Source organism: Pan troglodytes, chromosome 3 (genome assembly GCF_028858775.2).
Source record: "Pan troglodytes isolate AG18354 chromosome 3, NHGRI_mPanTro3-v2.0_pri, whole genome shotgun sequence".
NCBI classification, from domain to species: Eukaryota; Metazoa; Chordata; class Mammalia; order Primates; family Hominidae; genus Pan; species Pan troglodytes.
In genome coordinates this window covers 83,935,596-83,959,104 of record NC_072401.2, presented here as the reverse complement: position 1 = coordinate 83,959,104, position 23,509 = coordinate 83,935,596, and the positions used below count along the sequence as shown (strand labels likewise).

General features: G+C 36.4%; 1 protein-coding gene and 1 non-coding gene across 4 annotated transcripts in view; one reads left to right on the top strand and one right to left on the bottom strand.

Annotated features, from left to right (window-relative positions):
* Positions 1-23,509, top strand: part of GABRB1 (gamma-aminobutyric acid type A receptor subunit beta1) — a 436,422-nt gene that overhangs the window by 289,344 nt on the left and 123,569 nt on the right. The gene's annotated exons all lie outside the window — the stretch shown is intronic.
* Positions 18,242-18,345, bottom strand: LOC112209137 (small nucleolar RNA U13). Its single transcript, XR_002943804.1, has one exon. It is a non-coding gene; the product is annotated as a small nucleolar RNA U13 (small nucleolar RNA).

The following is a 23,509-nucleotide window of genomic DNA, read 5'->3' as shown; positions in this document are numbered from 1 at the left end:
CTTCTCACAGTACTGAGCCAATCAAAGGCAAGTCCCGGGGGCCGGGCGCGGTGGCAGGCGCCTGTAGTCCCAGCTACTCTGGAGGCTGAGGCAGGAGAATGGCGTGAACCCGGGAGGCGGAGCTTGCAGTGCGCCGGGACCGCGCCACTGCACTCCAGCCTGAGAGACAGAGCGAGACTCAGTCTCAAAAAAAAAAAAAAAAAAAAAAGGAAGTCCCATTTTCCATCAGGGCAGCTCAGAGCAAGGAGGCTGGGGTTGTCTTTTTTCTGTCCCTCGAGATTGACAGGCTTTTGGCTGAGGTCTGCATATTAGACTTACAGCTCAGGAACCCTCACCAGCAATGCTCTGCCAGCCCCACTTCTATTACAAGTCAGACAAGCATGTAAAGATGGCCCTATTGCCCATCATGAGAGAAACATTGAGTTCCACAAAGCAGGAATAAACCAAGAAAAGCTCTGCTATTCTCAATGCATCTCTTTATAAACTTCAATTTAGTGATGTTTTCATCTGCACAGTCATTTCCAACAATACTCAACCACGAAATTCATACTTATTCTCAACACTCTACTATGTAGACAAGAATATGTCCATTTTATTTCCCTACTTCCAAGAGGAAAACTTTTTCTTTTCTCTCAAGAGGGTTCACAACATATAATTCTGAGTTATTTATGTTAATTTTTCAAGTAGTGTTACATCGCTTTTCGTAAGTAATCCTAAAGTGGCTTTTTAGCTGTGTTCTCTTGTCAGGATCCTACAACCAAAGCTAAAGGGCAACCATGATCGGTATGTCCTCTTGATTCTTATTAGTTCTTTGAATATAAAAGCCCTAAAGAGTGGACTGTGCAAGCACAAAACAAACAGTTTCATAATTAAACAAAGGTATTCTCAAACCAGACAGCTCTCAGAAGCAAAATAAAACTTAAATCCTATAATGAAGAAAAGAGATAGTTTTTAAAATGTATAACTAAAAAATAAAAAACAATAGCATTTCATAAGATGTCTCAGATAGTAACACATTAGAGTGAACAACAGAGTTTGGAGGATGGTACCCCATGAAATAAGGATTTCTAACGTCATCGTGTGTAAGTAGGTATGCTCTTTCTAAGAATGTCTTCTTATAGTTTGCAATATAATGAGAGTATTTGCAGAGAAGATTTCAGTCTAGATTCTGAAATAAAGGCAGCCTAGTGATAAAAAATTGAAATTGCAGAAATGAATGACGTAGAGCACAAATTGAAAATGTGTACAGCATAAGAGTTGTAGCTGACTGGTGTGTTGTGCTCACTACTGTAGGAGACCCTTGATTTTCACAAAGGACATATGGTACCCAGTTAGTTCTTGGATAGGAAACAAGCTCATGAAAGCCTCATGTTTACTATGCATAGCTTCCCAATGTAATTATAACTAAAGTTTTATTTCTTTTTAAACAGCACTTTTTTACTGACCTGGCATTCACTAAATGGTTTTAAAGTCAATTGTTACATTTTTATATAGAACGTACAATGAATTGTTTCACAACTTATTTATAGTATCCGGTAAATTCTACTTTTCTCTTTTAGTTTATCCAAAGCATTCCTAACTATAAGCCACTACTTTTTTAGACTTCCCCACTTGTTCTTTACTTCCAGGGCCAGCACCAACAGCAGGAGTTGGTTCCTAGAGTGGTTAAGAGCCAGGCTCTAGTATTAAATGGCATACATTCAAATCCCTACTCTAGCATTTCCTAACTATGTGACATTGGCCAGTTTGATAGATCATTTTCATCCTCAGTTTCTTCCTCTCTGAAACAGCATCTACATTTTAGCTTGATTGTAAGTATTAAATGATATGTATGACATCATAAAAGTCCTGGTACATAGTTAATAATTGTTTGATTTTTTGAAGACCCATTTTTCACCCATGCACCACCCAAATTGTTTTTTATGTATGAATGAAACAGCACTTTGCATTGAGATTCAACTGCTAGGGAAAAGGGAGGAAGTAAGTTAACTAGTTTTAATCACTAATTAATTTGCAATACATATGATTTAAATATGTGCCTGAGCTAAATTACAAATTAACATCTAACATTAAACTTTTATCCTTACTGGAAGAGAGTCAAAAATCCAAATTACTAAATCCATGAAAACTTTTTCTATGGTATGCAAATGGGTAATCTTGTTCTTTGACTTACTGGATATACCAGTAGGAGCTGAGTAAGAGGTTCATGTATTAACGTCTTTCTGCCTTAATGGTTTCTACTCTCAGCCAAAGACATTTCTTTCCTCCACAGACTAATAAACATGTTACAACTTCCCTGAAGCCTGTATAAATGACACCAGGGACATCACTTTGAGTAGGTTGAAGTGCATGCATTGTCTTATTTGAATGATTCATTGGGAGTTTATCATACATTATTTTTATTTTAATATTTTATATAAGTATATTGTGATATTTCTAATACAGTTCTATTTCTGCTTGCACCCCTCAGTGACTCTCCATTGTCTGCAGGATAGAGTCCATGTTTCCATATAAAGCCTTCTCTACCTTTCTACATTTATTTCCTGCCCTTCCTTGACAAGCCCCCTGTGCTCCTGCTACGCCAGAACACTTCAAGTCCCCTAATGTAATGTGTGTATGTTGTATTCAACTGTGCTAAAAAGACAAGAAAAAAATAACAAACTGTATAAAACCTATAAGAAATATTGAGCTTAGATAGTAAGTAAACCTGTAGCTTATGAGGTATAGGTAAAATTCATAGGATAATTAAGCATGGATAATAAGTAAGCAAGTACCTTGTGAAACAAAGGCAGAATTCATATGATGTGTTCAATGTAGACAATAAATTAATAACATGTGACATGCCAAAGAAAAAATTAAATAGAAAAATATGATTGCACAAACAAGAATGTTACTTACAGATAGAAAGGTCAAAGTCTTAACATCAATTGATAACTATGATGCCCCCAAACATGGCTACCCATTAGCAACACCCTAAAGGACCAATTCTCACCCCACATGTGCTCTTCCCAATAAATACAAGTAAAACTCATGGCTGGGGGATTTGTTGCCAAGACACAGCTGGGTTTAAACTACATCTTTCCCTACACCTCATTGGCCCAGAGTATGTTCTGTGAGCTATGTTTCTTGAACCTCAACTCTGGTCCTCATAATCACACTATCATTAGGAAAGTCTGAGGTGAGAGAAAGAGAGAGAGAGAGAGAGAGAGAGATGTATGAACATTGCATACCCCAGAATTCAGGTGCTGAGGTTCTTATACCTGGTTGCACCCTATCATAAATGTAGCTTTCCCCGTATCTTTCCCTTTGCTTCTGTGTTTTAATTTGATTTACTATATCACATGATTCAAGTATTTTAATTTTGTCCATGAGCCTTTCTGTTCTATGGTGCTATGGGAAGTTTGCATGTTAGTATACCTAGAAGCTATTAAGGCATCAATATAACTTCTTCTATGACACCTGATCCTATCAGGGTTTTTTTCACATGTTTCTGCAAATGTTTTATTCTCTCTACCTAGAATGCCATTCCCCCATACCTTTCTAGTGAATAATTATTTATACTTTAAAACCCAGATCATGCTGGTCTACTTTTAAAGTCTTTATCTCTGCTGTTTGTTTCACCACTGTACTTTGTGTTAGACAGCATCTAAAATGGATTTCAATGATCCTCACTTTCTGGTATTCACATCAATGTGTAATTCCCTTCCTTTGAGTTTGTTCGGACTTACTTCATATGGATAGCATATAGCACAAGTGATACAATGTCATGTCTCGATCAGGTTTTAAAAAGCCTGACTTCTAGCCAGCTGGCCCTTTCTTGCTATTTTTCACTTGCTCTAATGGAAGCCAGTTGAGAGTTTCCCTATGGACATGCCTATATGACAAGAAACGGAGAGAGGTCTCCAACTGCCAGCAAGATACTGAGGTTCTCAGTACAACAGCATGTGAGGAACTTAACCCTACCAACAACCTTGTAAATGAGCTTGAGTGTGACTCATCACTCAGTGGAGCTTTCAGATATGACCACAGTCCCAGCCAGCAACTTGATTGCAACCTTGTGAAAGGGCTTGAGGCAGAGGCACTAAATTACATCAAGCCCAGTTTGTTGGCTCACAAAATCTGTGAAATAACATGTTTGTTGTTTTAAGCTACTAATTTTTGGAGTAATTTGTTATGCAGCAGTAGATAGGCAATAAATCAGCATATACTCATCTAGTGTAGCACTAATCACAGAACACTGGTGTAGTATGTCTGCACCACCCACAAGATTGTTAGCACCTTGAACCTTGAGAACAGGGCTTCTTCTTCTTCTTCTTCTTCTTCTTCTTATTATTATTATTATTATTATTATTATTAAGATGGAGTCTCACTCTGTCGCCCAGGCTGGAGTGCAGTGGCGCGATCTGGGCTCACTGCAACCTCTGCCTCCTGGGTTCAAGTGATTCTCCTGCCTCAGCCTCCCAAGTAGCTGGGACTACAGGTACCTGCCACCACACCTAGCTAATTTTTTGTATTTTTAGTAGAGACTGGGTTTCACCACATTAGCCAGGATGGTCTTGATTTCCTGACCTCATGATCCGCCCTCCTCAGCCTCCCAAAATGCTGGGATTACAGGTGTGAGCCACCATGCCCAGCCAGGGCTTCTATCTTAATAATGTTTTCCTAAGGTCTAGCAGCTCCTGTAATGAATTAAGTCTTTGACTGGGATGTTTAGTGATTTGGAGGCACCTTGTGGTAAGTCATTTAATCATCATCATCATCATCATAGCAAACGTTTATTGAATCCTAGTCTTTCAAGGCAATTTTCAAATGCTTTATAGGTGTTATTTTACTTAATTACTAAAATTATCACGACTGAGAAAAGAGGAAACTGAGTCCAGAGAAGTCAGGTAACTTGCCCAACGTCAACAGCTGATGGAGCCTGGCTATGGAGACAAGCGGTCTACCCAGAGTTCACATTCTTAACCACAAAGATTACATCCATATCCTATACTTCTAATAGTATATACATCTTATGTACATCTTATATTTTTAAAATATATTTACTAGCATGGCACCTTATTGTAAAGATGATCAATATAGATGAGTGAACAAGTGAAGAAATCAGCACAAGCCTCTTTTTTTTTTTTGGCCTGAGTTTGTTTTTGCTTCTGAGCCAGGGAGACATGCGCATCAGCAACAGAGGAATTTTTTGACTCTTCCCTGAGGATCCATTATTATCTGTGATGATGTGAAACAGAGACCATCAGTCCACAGAGACCCTTTCAATTCCCCATGCTGTCTGAGTGAAAACTAAAGGAATGCCACATTTTCAAGAGCCTTTATTTCTGCCAGTTTTTGTTTCCGTTTTGAACCTATTATTTTAAATGAACTCACTCAGAGAGGAAAAAGTGCATTATCTCTTTGAAATCAGATCCAACTGACATCATTACATCATAGTTGTAGTCAAACCTGAAATAGTAGTAATTACAAATTGAAATTGTTATTAGGGGTGGGGAAGATTTTTCATAGATTATAACAAACCAAATGATGTGAACCTACACCATTTGTCCTCAACCTTCAGCCTGGATTCTGGGAAAATTAGTCTAACTCCACCAAACAGAATTTCTTTTTCTATTTGGTATTTGATTTGATTTCTGCTCACCATGGCAAATTGGTCACACACTAAAATAGTATTGGAAGGAGCATGGTCTTCCAATTAGCTGATTTAACTGCCAAAATTATACTGGCGTACTGGATGAGTGATGGAAACCCATGTATGACATAAGATGCTTTATTGGCCTTACCTCCCTGTATGTATAGCCTGGGATGATAAATTAAATCATAACAAGATATAAACTACCTGAAAACCTAACTTCATTAATGTCTTAACCATTTTTAGCCTTGGACTTTTATAACCATTACATTAAACTATGTTATGGCATTTCATTACCCATAAGTAGAAATAACATGACAAAGAATATTGGGAACTTTTGGAGAATGTGATTCAGGGCACTTCTAAGTTGTGCCAAGAGTAAGAAAAGCTAATAAATGAGGTGCAAGATCTGCAAAAGCAGTGAGAAATGCTGACTCTTCACAACTCACAACAAACGCAACTTCACAATTTTGCCTAGAAGTAGATTTCTATAGCATATGTGGGGATAGGATGGAAACTTACTGTCTAGATTAGTTAGATTCAAATTAATGAAATGCAGTTGTGGACTGATACGGTTTGGCTATGTCTCCAACCAGATCTCAACTTGAATTCCCAAGTGTTGTGGAAGGGACCCAGTGGGAGGTAATTGAATCATGGGGGCAGGTCTTTCCATTGCTGTTCTCATGATAGTAAGTCTCCTGAGATCTGATGGTTATTGTAAGAGGGAGTTTTCCTGCACAAGCTCTCTTCTTTTGTCTGCCACCACATGAGGCATGACTTTCACTTTCCACCATGATTGTGAGGCCTCCTCTACCACGTGGCAATGTAAGTCCAACATTAGTATGCCTTTATCAGCAGCATAAAAACAGACTAATACAGTAATTGGTACCAGTAGAGTGGGGCGTTGCTAAAAATACACTCGAAAATGTGGAACTGACTTTGGAACTGGGTAACAGGCAGGGATTGGGACAGTTTGGAGGGCTCAGAAGAAGACAGAAAAATGTGGGAAACTTTGGAATTTCCTAGAGACTTGTTGAATAGCTTTGACCAAAAGCCTGATAGCAGTATGGACAATAAGGTGCAGACTGAGGTGATGTCAGAAGGAGATGAGGTACTTTTTGGGAACTGGATAAAAGGTGACTCTTGTTATGTTTTAGCAAAGATACTGGTGGCATTTTGCCCTGCCCTAGAGATCGGTGGAACTTTGAACTCGAGCAAAATGATTTAGGGTATCTGGTGGAAGAAATCTCTAAGCAGCAAAGCATTCAAAAGGTGACTTGGGTTCTGGTAAAGTCATTCAGTTTCATAAGGGAAGCAGAGCATAAAAGTTTAGAAAATTTGCAGCCTGACAATGTGATAGAAAAGAAAAACCCATTTTCTGAGAAGAAATTCAAGCTGGCTGCAGAAATTTGCATAAGTAACAAGGAGCCCAATGTTAATTCCCAAGACAATGGGGAAAATGTCTCCAGGGCATTTCAGAGGTCTTAAAGGCAGCCCCTCCCATCAAGGGCTAGGAGGCCTAGGAGAAAATGGTTTCCTGGGATGGGCCCAGGGTCCCCCACTGTGTGTAGTCTAGGGACTTGGTGCCCTGTGTCCCAGCCACTCCAGCCATGACTAAAATGGGGCAAGGTACAGCTCAGGCTGTTGCTCCAGAGGACGGAAGCCCCAGGCCTTGGCAGCTTCCATGTGGTGTTGAGCCGGCGGGTGCACAGAGGTCAAGAATTGAGGTATGGGAACCTCTGCCTAGATTTCAGAAGATGTATGGAAATGCCTGGATGCCCAGGCAGAAGTTTGCTGCAGGGTTGGGGCCTTCATGGAGAACCTCTGCTAGGGCAGTGCAGAAAGGAAATGTGGTGTTGGAGCCCCCCCACCCACACAGAGTCCATATGGGGCACTGCCTAGTGAAGCTGTGAGAAGAGGGCCACTGTCCTCCAGGTCCCAGAATAGTAGATTCACCAACAGCCTGCACCATGTGCCTGGAAAAGCTGAAGACACTCAATGCCAGCCCATGAAAGCAACTAGGAGGGGGGCTATACCTAGCAAAGCCACAGAGGAAGAGCCACCGAAGACTATGGGAAGCCACCTCTTTCATCAGCGTGACCTGGATGTGAGTGAGACATGGAGTCAAAGGAGATCATTTTGGAGCTGTAAGATTTGAGTGCCTTGCTGGATTTCAGACTTGCATGGACCCTGTAACCCCTTTGTTTTGGCCAGTATCTCCCATTTGGAATGGGTGTATTTATCCAATGCCTATACCCCCACTGTATCTAGGAAATAACTAACCTGCTTTTGATTTTACAGGCTCATAGGTGGAAGGGACTTGCCTTGTCTCAGATGAGACTTTAGACTGTGGACTTTTGAGTTAATGCTGAAATGAGTTAAGACTTTGAGGGACTGTTGGGAAGGCATGATTGGTTTTGAATTGTGAGGACATGAGATTTGGGAGAGGCCAGGGGTGGAATGATATGGTTTGGTTTTGTCCCCAGCCAGATCTCATCTTGAATTCCCAAGTGTTATGGGTGGGACCCACTGGGAGGTAATTGAATCATGGGGGCAGGTCTTTTCCATGCTGTTCTTGTGGTAGTGAGTAAACCTTATGAGATCTGATGGTCATTACAAGAGGGAGTTTTCCTGCACAAGCTATCTTCTCTTGTCTGCCACCATATGAGACTTGCCTTTCACCTTCCACCATGATTGTGAGGCATCCCCAGCATGTGCAACTGTAAGTCCAATAAACCTCTTTCTTTTGTAAATTGCCCAGTCTCGGGTATGTCTTTATCAGCAGTGTGAAAATGAAATAATACATGGACAAGTATACCTTTAAAAAGTTTACTTTAAAAAATTTACTTATAAAAATAATAACAAATTATAATTGAAAATACTATACTGTTGTTACTTAATATCTTTAGGCAAGCCCCTTGAGGGCTCTAATAAATGGAAAACCTAGAAAAGCTATTTTGAAAAGAGTTTTAAACAGTACATCCCCTGAGCTTAAAACAATTTATGGAAAGCAAAGGCATTGAGAAATTTCCAGGGACTTCCCATAAAGCCTACTCTCTGAGTTTGCTTTGGGGCTATGGTAAGAGACTATTGCAGACTGGGTAATTTATTGTGAACAGAAATTTATTGACTGATGGCACTGGAGGCTGCGAAATCCAAGATTGAGGAGGGCCTGGCATCTGGCAAGGGCCTTCTTGCTGTGTCATCCCACAGGTAAAGGTGAAAGGACAAGAAAGGGTAAGAGACAGAGGAAGTGAGAGAGGGAGGGAGGGGGCTGAAATCCCTCTTTTATAATGAGCCCACTCTCATGATAATGTTGTTCATCAATTCATGAGGGTGGAGCCCTCATGGCCAAATCACCTCTTAATAGTCCAACCTTTTAATATTGTTACAATGGCAATTAAATTTCAACATTTAAATCATAGCACAAACACTCTGCAATATTTATATCAATAACATTTTATCAATAACAATTTATATCAATAACAATTTATATCAATAGCATTTTACCTATACAAATTTGGGGGCAGAGTAAGCACATAGTTTTGTTGTTGTTGTTGTTGTTGTTGTTTTTCTTGGTTTGTTTGTTTTTGAGATGGAGTTTTGCTCTTGTCGCCCATGCTGGAGTGCAGTGGTGCGATCTCATCTCACCACAACCTCCGCCTCCCGGGTTCAAGTGATTCTCCTGCCTCAGCCTCCCAAGTAGCTGGGATTACAGGCATGTGCCATAACGCGGGGCTAATTTTGTACTTTTGTAGAGATGGGGTTTCTCCATGTTGTCAGGCTGGTCTCAAACTCCTGACTGCTGGTGATCCACCCACCTCGGCCTCCCAAAGTGCTGGGATTACAGGCATGAGCCACCGTGCCTGGCCCTAAGCACATTTTCTTACTTAACAACTTCTCATGTGCAATCCTTACAAAATTACTTGAGGATTTTCAGGAGCACTCTGGGAAAATAAAAAATAGTTTTAAATGCAAAAGATATCTATAGATATAGATATAAACTGATTTAGAAATGGAAAAATCAAAAAATTATGAAAGATTTGAACATTTAATTAAGATAAGGTCATGGATGCCAGTTTTATAGTCATGTAACAGTGTAAATGAATCCAAGATCAAAATTTTAAGAACTATGGCTTTAGGATAAACTTTTTTTATTTCTTGAATAATAAAGACACACACATACAGTTATATTTCTTTGTTTCTATTGCTCCTAAAATAGTCTCAGTCCTATTAATTATAACTTGTAAGCAAAGTAATGAACTTGTATTTCACAAAGAAAACTAGGGAGTGTAATATTGAAAATTGTCCATTATACATAAGCATTTCAGCTGACTAGCAGAACTTATGAAAACAGAAATAAAGGCAGAAATAAAGATGTTCTTTGAAACCAATGAGAACAAAGACACAACATACCAGAATCTCTGGGACACATTCAAAGCAGTGTGTAGAGGGAAATTTATAGCACTAAATGCGCATAAGAGAAAGCAGGAAAGATCCAAAATTGACACCCTAGCATCACAATTAAAAGAACTAGAAAAGCAAGAGCAAACACATTCAAAAGCTAGCAGAAGGCAAGAAATAACTAAAATCAGAGCAGAACTGAAGGAAATAGAGACACAAAAAACCCTTCAAAAAATTAATGAATCCAGGAGCTGGTTTTTTGAAAGGATCAACAAAATTGATAGACCACTAGCAAGACTAATAAAGAAGAAAAGAGAGAAGAATCAAATAGATGCAATAAAAAATGATAAAGGGGATATCACCACTGATCCCACAGAAATACAAACTACCATCAGAGAATACTACAAACACGTCTACGCAAATAAACTAGAAAATCTAGAAGAAATGGATAAATTCCTTGACACATACACCCTCCCAAGACTAAACCAGGAAGAGTTTGAATCTCTGAATAGACCAATAACAGGCTCTGAAATTGTGGTAATAATCAATACCTTACCAACCAAAAAGAGTCCAGGACCAGATGGATTCACAGCCGAATTTTACCAAAGGTACAAGGAGGAACTGATACCATTCCTTCTGAAACTATTCCAATCAATAGAAAAAGAGGGAATCCTCCCTAACTCATTTTATGAGGCCAGCATCATCCTGATATCAAAGCCGGGCAGAGACACAACCAAAAAAGAGAATTTTAGACCAATATCCTTGATGAACATTGATGCAAAAATTAACCAAATCCAGCAGCACATCAAAAAGCTTATCCACCATGATCAAGTGGGCTTCATCCCTGAGATGCAAGGCTGGTTCAATATACGCAAATCAATTAATGTAATGCAGCATATAAACAGAACCAAAGACAAAAACTACATGATTATCTCAATAGATGCAGAAAAGGCCTTTGACAAAATTCAACAACTCTTCATGCTAAAAACTCTCTCAAGAAATTAGGTATTGATGGGACGTATCTCAAAATAATAAGAGCTATCTATGACAAACCCACAGCCAATATCATACTGAATGGGCAAAAACTGGAAGCATTCCCTTTGAAAACTGGCACAAGACAGGGATGCCCTCTCTCACCACTCCTATTCAACATAGTGTTAGAAGTTCTGGCCAGGGCAATTAGGCCAGAGAAGGAAATAAAGGGTATTCAATTAGGAAAAGAGGAAGTCAAATTGTCCCTGTTTGCAGATGACATGATTGTATATCTAGAAAACCCCATGATCTCAGCCCAAAATCTCCTTAAGCTGATAAGCAACTTCAGCAAAGTCTCAGGATACAAAATCAATGTACAAAAATCGCAAGCATTCTTATACACCAATAACAGACAAACAGAGAGCCAAATCATAAGTGAACTCCCATTCACAATTGCTTCAAAGAGAATAAAATACCTAGGAATCCAACTTACAAGGGACGTGAAGGAGCTCTTCAAGGAGAACTACAAACCACTGCTCAATGAAATAAAAGAGGATACAAAGAAATGGAAGAACATTCCATGCTCATGGGTAGGAAGAATCAATATCGTGAAAATGGCCATACTGCCCAAGGTAATTTACAGATTCAATGCCATACCCATTAAGCTACCAATGACTTTCTTCACAGAATTGGAAAAAACTACTTTAAAGTTCATATGGAACCAAAAAAGAACCCACATTGCCAAGTCAATCCTAAGCCAAAAGAACAAAGCTGGAGGCATCACGCTACCTGACTTCAAACTATACTACAAGCCTACAGTAACCAAAACAGCATGGTACTGGTACCAAAACAGAGATATAGATCAATGGAACAGAATAGAGCCCTCAGAAATAATGCCACATATCTACAACTATCTGATCTTTGACAAAGCTGAGAAAAACAAGCAATGGGGAAAGGATTCCCTATTTAATAAATGGTGCTGGGAAAACTGGCTAGCCATATGTAGAAAGCTGAAACTGGATCCCTTCCTTACACCTGATACAAAAATTAATTCAAGATGGATTAAAGACTTAAACGTTAGACCTAAAACCATAAAAACCCTAGAAGAAAACCTAGGTATTACCATTCAGGACATAGGCATGGGCAAGGACTTCATGTCTAAAACACCAAAAGCAATGGCAATAAAAGCCAAAATTGACAAATGGGATCTAATGAAACTAAAGAGCTTCTGCACAGCAAAAGAAACTACCATCAGCGTGAACAGGCAACCTACAAAATGGGAGAAAATTTTTGCAACCTACTCATCTGACAAAGGGCTAATAGCCAGAATCTACAATGAACTCAAACAAATTTACAAGAAAAAAACAAATAACCCCATCAAAACGTGGGCGAAGGATATGAACAGACACTTCTCAAAAGAAGACATTTATGCAGCCAAAAAACACATGAAAAAATGCTCACCATCACTGGCCATCAGAGAAATGCAAATCAAAACCACAATGAGATACCATCTCACACCAGTTAGAATGACCATCATTCAAAATTCAGGAAACAACAGGTGCTGGAGAGGATGTGGAGAAATAGGAACACTTTGACACTGTTGGTGGGACTGTAAACTAGTTCAACTCTTGTGGAAGTCAGTGTGGCGATTCCTCAGGGATCTAGAACTAAAAATACCATTTGACCCAGCCTTCCCATTACTGGGTATATACCCAAAGGACTATAAATCATGCTGCTATAAAGACACATGCACACGTATGTTTATTGCAGCACTATTCACAATAGCAAAGACTTGGAACCAACCCAAATGTCCAACAATGATAGACTGGATTAAGAAAATGTGGCACATATACACCATGGAATACTATGCAGCCATAAAAAAAATGATGAGTTCATGTCCTTTGTAGGGACATGGATGAAATTGGAAATCATCATTCTTAGTAAACTATCGCAAGGACAAAAAACCAAACACTGAATGTTCTCACTCATAGGTGGGAATTGAACAATGAGAACACATGGACACAGGAAGGGGAACATCACATTCTGGGGACTGTTGTGGGGTGGGGGGAGGGGGGAGGGATAGCATTAGGAGATATACCTAATGCTAAATGACGAGTTAATGGGTGCAGCACACTAGCAGGGCACATGTATACATATGTAACTAACCTGCACATTGTGCACATGTACCCTAAGACTTAAAGTATAATAATAATAAAATTTAAATTTTAATTTTAATTTTAAAAAGTGCTAATAGTAAAAAAAAAAGAAATTATCTAAATAGCCAGTGATTATTCATTAATTAGGTTCAATATCAGTCCTAGGCTTTAAGAGGGACATTGTAAAAATTATCTTCAAGCTGACATATCACAAAACATAATTACTATTGACATAAAGTTTGTCAGAATAATGATCCAGTTTATTTAAACACAAATTTATATTTTCATAATCTTAAATATTATGTAGTATTAATGTTAGCATATTTTATTTATATTAGCACTTATTTATCTAAATCAACCAAGACACAGCCCCTTTATATTGAGTCTTTATAATGTAATTTGTCAATGCTCTCATACAATGAGAGGTAAAGGCCTTTTTAAATTTTTTATTTTTAATATTTCTGGGTACATTGTAGGTGTATATATTTATGGGGTAAATGAGATATTTTGATACAGGTACCAGGACACTTAGTGTGCTTATAAACCCAGATCAACCCTTTTGCCACAGGTTAATGGTAAACATTGAAACCCAAAAACTCATAGTCCAAATATCAAACAGCTTTCCATTCCATTGAATACAAGATTCTTAATTGATTTAAGCTCAAAATGGACAAAGAGGCTATACATATACCTACATATGTATATATGTATATGTAAACAAACCAGTCTCTCTGTTATCTGTCACCCAAAGAGTATGGAAATCTTATCTCTATAACCTGTTAGCCATTTGTATAAATCACTAGATGATCAGATCATGAAACCAAACTCCCAGTCATTGCTGTCACCAATGTAGAATAAATTAGTGGTTATAAGCAAACCAGAAACAAAAAAAGAAACAAAAATCAGTAGAGGGAAGGAAAATAGACAAATTCAGTCAGCAAAATTAGGTTATGTTGGCTCTTAGGTTTCATTTCTGGGAACCAAAAAGACACACCAACCTTAAGTATCCTAATGAGATACACTACTCTGGCAACATATTTTACCTGGCTCTGTTAAATAAATCCATTGGATATTATAGTAGATTACCTCCAAAATGGTTCATGGGCAATCAGTTTAAAAAGATAAATTCATGTAAAAGTATAAAACAAAATGGATTAAAGATTTTAATGAGACTGGACATGGTGGCTCACACCTGTAATTCCAACACTTTGGTAGTTCAAGGCAGGAAGATTGCTTGAACCCAGGAGTTCAAGACCAGCCTGGACAACATAGTGAGACCCCCATCTCTACAATAAAAAATTTAGCCAGGCATGGTGGTGCGTGCCTGTAGTCCCAGCTACTTGGGAGACTAAGGTCAGGGGATCGCTTGAGCCCAGGAAGTTGAGGCTACAGTGAATCATGATCACACCATTGCACTCCAGCCTGGGCAACTGAGCTAGACTCTGTCTCAGAAAAAAAAAATTTTCAATTAACCCATTAATTAATGAGAGATTTATTAAGATGCTACAGCTCATTCAAAGGAGAATCCAAGGACTAGGCATGCTGAAAAGACATAGTATACTGAAAAAACATAGCATACTGAAAAGCACTTACAAATATATGCAAATTGGCAAAATTGGCCAGTATCCACAGGGCAATAATCAATTACAACTGCAATTCTACAGGTAGAAATTTGTTACTTTTCTATCATTTTTAAATAATGTAGAGAGTTCCAAAATAATTCATAGACAGTGAAGGTGAGATAATTTTGACTACTAGACATCTGTTCATCTTTTTGGTTCATTTCAAAATATTTCACAATTTTTTTTCCTACAGAATGGAAGGTAAAGCCCTTTCTAAGTTACAAATATAAAGAAATGTAGAGTGTTTATAAATTCGGATCTGTACTTTGCCACAGATCAAGATTAAACATAGCACAAAATTCATGGTCATATGTTTCCCTCCTCTGATATACTAAGATTTCTCTTTTGATCCAACAATTCCCAATGTACAGGGGAGATACTGTGAGGATTTAAAAAGATAATATATGTAAAGTGCTTAGTACCATTTCTTCCATTTTCCTATTTCTAGTTGCTGTATTAAATGTAGCATTTATCTATAAAATGGAGCAACTTATTTATAGAAAATTTGAATGTAAAATTTTAGGAAATGACTAAAGAGAGGAATGTTATTTTTACTTACTTTTATTAGAGAAACCTTCTATTTTCATAAGTGATATTATAAGTTCTGCATATTTCTGAATATATCATTTATTGTAATACTAATAATTTATATAAGATTCACAAATATTAACTTAATAAACTGCATTTAAATATTTTTAAATACACAAAATTCAAGAATCCTTTGCTGTGACTCATGTTTTTAAACCCAAATTATGATGCATAAGGAATATTCAAAATTAGGCTTTATGTGTTTATTGTACAATATTTTCTTAATTAACAATTAGGTCTAAAAATAAGATTTTCAGGGTACAAGATCTTGAATGTACTCAGTATAATAATGATCTCTACTAAAATGTAGCTCTAATTTACGCAGTTCTTGTGTAATAGGACTTCACAATTTGTTTATTCATTTAAATAGGCAAGGTACCAAAAGAGCCTTTCATTCAGATTAATTAATTACTGGAGTTAATTGGAACATTCAGGTTCCAATTTCAGGTTACCATAAACCTGAAAATGTTTATCATGACTTTTATTATTCTGAAGTGTAATGGTCACAGAAATTAACTATGTTTAATGTAACCTAGGCAAAGTTCTATCTATCATTTCCCTTGTTAAGAAGTACATTTTTTAACTTTAACAATGTATGTGCTACGTGCTCACATGTTCTTTATGAATACAGTGTATTTAGGGGTTTGTTTTGTTGTTTTTAGTTTGAGAGGTGGTGGTAGGAAAGGGAAGATGAGAAGAAATGCACATTTATTTACTCTGAATTTCTAGTTACTAAAACTTTATTTTAAAAAGTTTGACTACTATAAAGAAAGCACAGAACCTCTGTGCATTTTGTAATTTATTTGAAATTGATTTCTAGAAATCACAGCCTTCTTGCAGTATAAATGATGTATTTCTACACAAATGGAAATAGACATGAATAAATTTGCATTATTAATCTTTAATAAAGAACAATGTTGATAGTTTAAATTACACTTTAAATGTTTAAGGTGAATGTTGAAGGTGTGCTCTCTCTCTCTGTCTCTCTCTCTATATATATATCATTCTAATAATGCCAATCAAAATATATAAAACTTACATAGGAAATAATATCAAGTTACTTCTTGTGACAAACTATTTTTGAAATATCTTTCTATATGTCCATGTATGTTTCAGTTTTAATGCTTCTCTAAACATTGCTTTATTTTCTTCATTTTTTTACTCTGTCTTGAAGGTACAAATATAAGATCAGATTTATTTAAAGTTACCTTTTTATCATTTATTTTTAACTGACAAAAATTGTTTATATTTATTATGTACAACATGCTATTTTGAAATATCTATACATTGTAGAATGGCTAAATTGTTCTAATTCACATATGCATTACCCCACATATCATTTTTTTAAAATCTACTCTTTTAGCAATTTTCAAGAATATATTATTATTAACTAGAGTGACTGATTATCTCTCTAATGCCCTTTCCCCACCCAGTCCCTGGTAACCAGCATTCTATTCTCTACTTCTATGACTTTAACTTGTTAGATTCCACATATGAGTGAAATCATGTGGCATTTGTCGTTCTGTGCTGGGCTTATTTCACTTAACATGATGTCCTCTAGGTTTATCCATGCTATTGTAAATGACAAGACTTCCTTCTTTAAGACTGAATAGTATTTCATTGGATTGTGATCAAATTCACAATGGGTTGTAACACTAGCAGTGAATCAGAACCATATGACTTCATTTATCTTCCCCTGGATTTTATGTATGGAGCTACTAAAATCTGCCAGAAAATATTAATTTTTAATTGTTCATGAAGTTAGCATTCTAATGACACTAATCAAAATGATGTTTTAATGGTTAAAAACAGAAATCCTCTTGTACCATGTGAATACTTCCTTTTCTCATAGAAAAGTCCAGCCACTGGTCCACTCACTTAACATGGGAGGAAACTCAGACATAGATTAATCACTGAAGGCCTCATTCATTTATTCTTTTGGCAAGGACAGTCATTTTGTTTCTTGAAAAGAAACCAACATTTTGTACTTCGAGGCCCTAATCTATTTGTATTCTTAATAGCAAGAGAAGAAGTAGGACCTTAACCCATGTTTATGCTTAGACTATTCGATGTGTATACCAGTGTTTTAGCCGCCTCTCTCTCAAGCCACAGGGTGTCTAAAATTTAACAATTGAGAGTTCCTAAAATATCTAGCTTAATTTGAGCATACTTTTAGTAGTTTCATGGCCCTGGAAATTGTCCAACTGACAATGATCTGTAGTTGTTTATTTAATCAATGGACTAAAAATGATTTTTAATGAGAATTTAGTCAGGAGAAAGAAAATGGATCTTTACCATGAATACATTTTTCAAGCAACAGTGGCATAATTTTTTAATGAAGATATCACACTGGTTGTCTTCTTTCTTCTTTAGAAAAGTAACGATTTCAGTGTTTCCTTAATTTCCATATTAATTTCATTACCTTACACATCAATTCTGTGTCAGACACTGAGCTGGGCCCTAGTAAATGGTTCATTATGAGATCATTTCCTATGGGGTACTTACCATCTATTCAGGTGGAAGTCACACAAGAAGCAAGTAATCAAATAAATGAATGTGTAATTGCAATAATGAGAAATGTGGAGAAATATGTGTCAGTTTCAAACACCAAGATCCGTGTAAGTTGATGAATTTCTTCATTGAAGGAACTCATTTTGAAAGATCATAATCATCACCCAGTATTAAATACCAATTAGGTATAGAGTCAATGTGATGGAGAGATAATCTTTGTGTTCCTTTACCTTTCCTGTTGTAACTCAAACTGGGGACAGGAAGGTGGCTATGCCAAGTTCAAAGCAACATTTAAAATAAGAGTGTAAGTGGAGATATTTTGGGATATTTTGGGATATTTTTCTTTTTTTAAATATCAGAAAGGTAATGTGCTGACCTCATAACAAAGTTTGAGAGAGGCATGTCTTACACATGTGTGTGAAAATTAAATCATCATGCTCATGTACTACAAAAGGATCTTCATTTGAGGATTTATCTGTTTGTCTAAGGATATCAAATTGGAAAGTAACAGAGAGGTTAAAAATATAACAACCTGTTGCCCTATTTGCTTCAGCTTCCTTTAAAGAAAGAACAATGGAAAGATAGACAAAAGATGGAATGTAACAAACCTGCACATTCTGCACATCTATCCCAGAACTTAAAGTAAAATAAAATAAAATAAATAACACAATTGACAAGAAAAAAAAAAAAGAAGGGAAGGGGAGGAAAAAGAAAAGAGGGATGGGAAGAGGAGGGGTGGGGTAGGAGGAAGGGGAGGATTTAAGGTGGGAGGGAGGGGAACAGTGAGAAGAAGGTGCGGGGTAGAGATAGAAGGTGCGAAGTAGAGATGGGAGGTGCAGGGTAGAGATAGGAGGAAGGGAGAGGAGAAGGGAGGGAGGAAAAGAGGAAGGAAAGGAGGGAGAGAAAAAGGAAGAAAGGAACCAAGGATGGGAGGAGGAATTATAGATTAATCCAATACCATCTTCATCCCATCCTCTTTTTTCCTTCCCCTACCTCTCCCTCCCCAGAGATAACCACTATTCTAAAATTACTGTGTATCCTTTCAATGTGTACATTTTTAAAAATTTGCTACACATATGTAATTCCCTAAGACATATATGCTAATGTTTCATTCTTATAAAATTTTAAATAAATGTAGTTTTTGTAAGCATCTCTTCTTTTTTTTGTTTGTTTGTTTTCCACACAACACTATGTAAGACATACCCATGTTCATACATTTTAAATGCTGTAAAGTAATCCAGTGTATATACACTAGAGGTGTGTATCCATTTAGCTTTGCTGGACCATTTTGGTGTTTATTCATTTTGCTTTTACAAGGAGTGCTTGAGGAACATCTCTACTTACGTTTCCTTGTGTGTAGCAAGTAGGGAACTAGAAGTATAGTGGCTGAGTCAAGAGGTAATCACTGAATCAATATGTTGTCAAAATGTTTACCATGGTGGATGTATCCATTTATTTTCTCACCAGAAGTATGACTCCTAATTTTCCCAAAGGGACACAAAAATCCAATGTCACCAGACAATCTTGGCTAATCTCAGACAGCTAGAAAATGATCTCTTATTATATTAGTTTATAATTTCTTTGTTATAGAAATAAATAGTATTTCTTATTTTTAAAAAACTAGTGTTTTGTTGATATATTGACCCCTCCAGAATTTACCTATTTAACACTGGACCTATAAAAATGAATAGAAAATAAAACTAATTTTGTTTTGTAGCTTTTAAATGTGGTCATTTTTAGGGATTTATGCTCACAAAAGCAGAGAGAGAGAAATCATGTTTTATTGTTAGTATGATATCTGGAGTGCTCAATTATTAACTTGAAAATATACAAAATCCCCTTTCTATTTTTGTCTTTTAGAATATATGATCACCTCTCAATTCGCTTGATTTTGATGGTGTTCATTGTGAACTCTGAAAAGCAACACAGGCCTTATTTTGATTTTTTATTTCTATAACTTATACCTCCTTCCAAAAAAGTTTAACAATAAACCATAAAAATATATGTCAACAAAGATATTAAATTCAACAACACAAATTTATTCATCTAAGTAACTGAATAAGACAACAGCAAAGTTAATCTATACTGCGATACTTTTCATTCCTGCCTGATATTTAATAAAATATTATTATTGATATATTCTTTTAGTCATAAGTTGATATATTGATATATCACTAATAATTTTGGTATCTAGAGAAAGAATAGTTTCAAATTCAGCTTGTAAACAATTACATGAGAAACACTTCATTCTGTTAGTAATTAAAACATTTAAATCACAAAAGTACCATTTTTCATCTATTTAATGAACAAAAATATTACAATATCAAACTGAGAACCAGTGAAGAAAATTAATAATATTTTGCATTATAATTTAGCACAATCTTTGAAGAAAGCATTTTTGACATACACATTTTTGTATCTTTGGATATAATAATCTTATTTATTAGATTCTAGCTAGAGAAATAATCCAAAATGTGGAAAAATAATATATTCATGAAAATGTTTTTAGCTTCATTTTAAACTGACAAAATTGAAAGCCACCTAAATGTTCAATTTAAAGTATACTGTTTCCCATTGAAAAAATTACAATCCTGATGCCGATGAGGAAAAGGTATCTGATATTAAGATTCAATGCGAAGGAAACAGAATCCTAAGTATGATTACAAATATGCAAAAAGTCCACATGGGGAAAAATGAAAAGACATACTACAATGCTAATCATTGCTCTAGAAGTAGCATTTCTCCACTAATTTCAGGATATTTGTTTTCTTTATTGCTTATTTGAATAGAAAGTAAATGTCTTGGGCCTGCTTTTATCCCCTTAGGGAGCTGGGAATTTTGCACAATTTATTCTTCTGTCCTATTTGGTTTTGGTTTTGTTTGTTTTTTCTCAGCATAAAGCTATTGTTCTCAAACAACACAGTATCTTAATACTCCATCACTCTTGAATCTTACTTTACTCCTTGAGGAATACCACTTCAAGATGACTGATTACCTTTCAGTAAATGTGTCTGCTCTTTGTTCTAGGAAAGAGAATCATGTGGCAAAGCAATAGAATTGGTTTGCAAATAAACCAAAAAGGTAGTAACTGTGAAGGAGATTCATGTATTAGCTCTAGCTCTTCCTTCTGTCTGAGTCTTGTTTAGTTATCCTGTACTTACTGATTCCAAGTCAGAGCATTCCATTCCAGGTAAACATTTTCTTTGGCTTCTATGTTTATTTCAATATCTAGGTCGTTTCTGAATGCTTAGGGCTTGCTATTGTTTTAAATTGTTAAGAAAAGATACCACACTTTTGTTCTTAGCCAAAAGACCAAGAAACTGTTGCTATCGTTTCAAGTCCTGGCAATTTGTCCACTGCAGAAATTCCTAATAATCAAGACGATAAGAATAAAGATGCTTTAATTTGAGAGGGCAGCCTCATTTTATTTCTGCAGTCTAATACATATTTCAGCTTATTGGTTAATAGGAAGTATTAAATATGGTATAAATTAAATGCATACTCTTACACTTCATAGACATATGTGTATAATGATACAACTTAGGAAAAATAGTATGTCTTGAACTCAGCCAGACATTCATGGTAAAATATGACTCACCCTGATACTGGAACTTTGACATGAGCCTGTTAATTACTATTGTTCTATTCCCTATTAATCCTTTAAAGTTTTTTTTGCCCACCCTCAATCCCCTACTCTGATTTATGGACTGCTTTTCATATTTATAAGGTGGTTCATGAATCATCCTGCCCCAACAGAAGTGAATAATAATGGGCCCATTTATGCAACCTTTGCTGTGTAGCTAATTAGCTGAAAATGACTGCCTGGGATTGCACTGAGAAGAGTGTCATTAGCATTCAGCACTAAGTCTACGAAAGAGAGGAGGGAAAGAAAGCAGAAATATGGAATCAAAAAATAAGAATAGCAGTGAGAATGCTATTTACTCAGTGTGATTTTTTTAAAGCATCCTAAAGAACATTAATGATATCTCCCAATAGCTGAATTGTTAAGTAAGTCACGGGGTATAGTATCCATTAAAATTATGTCCATGGAGCATACCTAAGACTTAAGAAAGTTCTTACCTATAGGTTGACCAAAGTAGCAAATGAAATTGCTACATACAATATAATCTCAATTTTAAGAAGAAAAGAAATTAATAAAACTGTGATAGTGTCATTATGGGTCATTTTTTCTCTTATCTATAATTTTCTGTATTTTCCAGATGTTTTAATATGGCCACATATTAATCTGATAATGTATTTGTAATAGTGTTATATGCATTTTTTATTTCTTTGGAAGCATATTGACTGGAAGTGATAGCAGCTACTGTTAATCGAGTGCCTACTGTGTATCAAGCATTGAACTTGTACATGCATATAATAACTCTCTTTTCTTTCCTGTTCCATATCACATTCCACCTGCATCATACCTGCATTCATGAATTATCATAAACCTAGGTTGAGGCACATTTTGTCCAAGTTGCCACCAACCAAATAAGTATAGAACTAAACTGTCTTGCATTGCAATCCTGAGTGATATTCAGGCTTTCTTAATAATGTAAATATTTATCTGATGTAAGAGCTCTGGATTTCTAAAAAAATGGCAAAGGTAATAGTTCCAAATGAGAAATAAGCACACCTTACCTATTTTATAAAGCAAGTAGACAGTGGCTCCATCTTCTCTCTTGAGACCTTACAGTATTAAAGTATATACATATATATGACAGCATGAATATGTAGCTGGATGTTTTTAATTGCTGTAGCCAATGCTTACAGTATTGCCTGATTCCTGGTTAGTCATATATCATTTTATACTCACTATAGACTTGGTAATGAATGTCATAAATTACTGATAACAATTAATACTAAAAATATGGTAAGGTAAACTTTTAATATTTGTGCTTTGTTTAACTGCTCATGGAAGAAATGTTACTGAAGCAAATCTTCTCTGCTTAGATTCATCTGGCCTAATGACAATAACTGGAGAGAACTTAACCCTTGAATCTAGTATATCTGGGTTTGAATCTCAGCATTACCATAGACTATGTAAACTTGGAAAAATTTATTAATACAGTGAGATGTTAATTTTCTTATCTTTGATATTGGAGTGGAAAAGGCTTCAACATAATAAGGCTATTATAAATAATAAATAATGCACGTGTGGTAAAATAATGCTTTCTCCTCCAAAGATGTCCATGTCCTAAATTTTCTGGACCTATAAATATGCTACTTCTCATGGCAAAACGGGCTTTGCAGATGTAACTAGGATAAGGTCTGTGGCCGAGCACAGTGGCTCACGCTTGTAATCCCAACACTTTGGGAGGCTGAGGTGGGTGGATCACTTGAGACCAGGAGGTCAAGACCAGTCTGGCCAACATGGTGAAACCCCATCTCTACTAAAAATACAAAAATTAGCTGAGTGTGGTGGCGGGTGCCTGTAGTCCTAGCTACTCGGGAGGCTGAGGCAGGAGAATAGCTTGAACCTGGGAGGCAGAGGTTGCAGTGAGCCGAGATCGCACCACTGCACTCCAACCTGGGTAACAGAGAGCAACTCTGTCTAAAAAAAACCAAAAAAACAAAAACATGAAAAGAAAAAAAAAGATGAAGTCCGCCGGACGCGGTGG